General features: G+C 38.6%; 1 pseudogene; it reads left to right on the plus strand.

Moving 5' to 3' along the window:
- The first annotated feature begins 1120 nt into the window (after positions 1-1120).
- On the plus strand, positions 1121-1572 carry LOC148092647 (large ribosomal subunit protein uL23 pseudogene; annotated as a pseudogene).
- Positions 1573-2281: the final 709 nt, after the last annotated feature.

Consider the following 2281-nt stretch of genomic DNA (forward strand, 5'->3'; position numbering starts at 1 on the left):
CTCCCATATTTGAATCCTTTCAATATTGGCCTGCCCTCTAAACTCCCCTGTTCCTTCCATGCAATAAGTAATAATCTTCTCAAGGTTGCTATTGAGAACATTCTCATATAATGATATTAAAGAGGAAATAAGGATATGAATAAAATAGCTACTATTTATCAAGTCCTTACTATGTGACAAACATTGAGCTGCTTTATGTAATTATCTTATTTAATTTTAATAGACTTGAAGATTGGAATCTAAAGAGATTAGAAAAATATTGCTGTGTTAAAATGTATAATGTTATTACTAATAAGGTAAAGTATACAATGCTCACTCAGAATTAAAATATGGATGAAGTAGAAAAAAATGAATAAATAAAATTATTATTCTAGCTTATTTTATTGCTACTTGTAAAACCAATTTGACTAGCTATTGCATTAAGATTTTTTTTGTTGTAATGTCATTTAAAAATTATTTATACTGAAAAATACTGGACTGTTTAAAAAAGATTTTTTTTAGAATAAACACATTTTAAGAACTCTGGAGAGCTTTTTAAGATGTAAGTTGCAGCCCAGCTGGTGTGGCTCAGTCTGTTAAATGTCAACCCATGAGTCAAGGGGTCCCATGTTTGATTCTCGGTCAGGGCACATGCCCAGGTTGCAGGCTTGATCCCCAGTTGGGGCATGAAAGAGACAGCCGAGGGATGCCTCTCTCTTGTTGATGTTTCTATGTGTCTCCCTTTCCTTTCCTCTCTCTCTAAAATCAATAAATAAAAATTAAAAAAGGAAGTAAGTTGCAAATCATGCTGATTGATAAAATAACAACTGAAAATGTCAATTTTGATTTTATTGTTGAATCAATTAATACTAGGGTAACCTGACCATAAAGAGAGAGAGAGGGAGAGAGAGAGAGAGAGAACTGAAAATGTTAGAAAAGGGGACATGATTAAAGGAACCAGCACCTAGAAATTTGCCAAGATATAGAATCCAGGGTACAGAAGACAGTAGAAGATGCATTTATTCAGGTTTGTTTAATTCCTTTGAAATTATGTCAACGGGTGTAGAATCTGGCCTGTGATGAAGGCTCAGGTACATTTGAAATAACTTGAAAATGTTGATCAAGAGCCCTTTTCATGAAGATGGTGCCAAAAGCATAGAAGGAAACCCCTGCCCCTCCCAAAGCCTAAGCCAAAGCAATGGTTTTGAAGACAAAGGAAGCAATGCTTGAAGGTGTCCACAGCCACAAAAAATAAAATAAAATAAAATTGCACATTACCCGCGTTCCCATGCTGAAGACATTGCAGCTCCTAAGGCAGCCTAAATATCCTGGGAAGAGCATCCCCAGGAGAAACAAAGTTGACCACTACGCCCTCATCACGTTCCCCTTGATGATGGAGTCAGCCATGAAGGGACAGAAAAACAATACTCGTGTTCACTGTGCATGTCAAGGCCAACAAGCACCAGATCAAACAGGCTGTGAGGTGGCCAAGGTCAGCACCCTGGTCAGCCTGACGGAAAGGAGAAGGCATGTGTTCAGTTGGCTCCCGACTATGATGCTTTGGCTGGTGCCAACAAACTTTGTATCATCTAAACTGAGTCCAGCTGGCTAATTCTAAATATAAAAATTTGTACTTTAAAAGCAATATTGATCAAGGAGAATGCCATCCCATGCTTCACTCCTATAGTGGAGTAAATTCCGGCTCAGAGGGAGTGTTAGAAGGCACTGGCTCTTCAGTACACTAGTCCCAATTATAAATTGACAGAAATCTTTCTTGATTGCTAATTTAGATAGTGGAAAACAGAAGATAAAAACTCAATGAAAGCCCAGCTGGGCGTGGCTCAGTGGTTGAGCATAGTCCTAGGATCCAGGGGATTGGGGTTCCATTCCCAGTCAGGGCACATGCCCGGGTTGTGGGCTCGATCCCCAGTTGGGGGTGTGCAGGAGGCAGCCGATCAATGATTCTCTCATCATTGATGTTTCTATCTCTCCCTCTCTTTTCCTCTCTCTGAAATTAATAAAGATATATTTTTTAAAAAACACACACACAAAAAAAAACACTCATTGAAAAGTAGAAATATTTATTATCCATATTGTCCTTTTTATGCATAAATGTTTCTAGAGACTCAGTAATACGAGTATTTGGGGATTATTGCTGATTTTCTAACCTGAGAAGCGTCTCAAAAGGACCAAGGCAGACAGGCTAAATCTCCAAAGCACCCCTGTCCCAAGTGGTGATTAGAGCAAGTTTATCTCCTTAAGCTTCTGGGATAAAAGACCAATATGTTTGCCGGTCTTTCCC

This window comes from Miniopterus natalensis, chromosome 8 (assembly GCF_054644295.1).
Source record: "Miniopterus natalensis isolate mMinNat1 chromosome 8, mMinNat1.hap1, whole genome shotgun sequence".
NCBI classification, from domain to species: Eukaryota; Metazoa; Chordata; class Mammalia; order Chiroptera; family Miniopteridae; genus Miniopterus; species Miniopterus natalensis.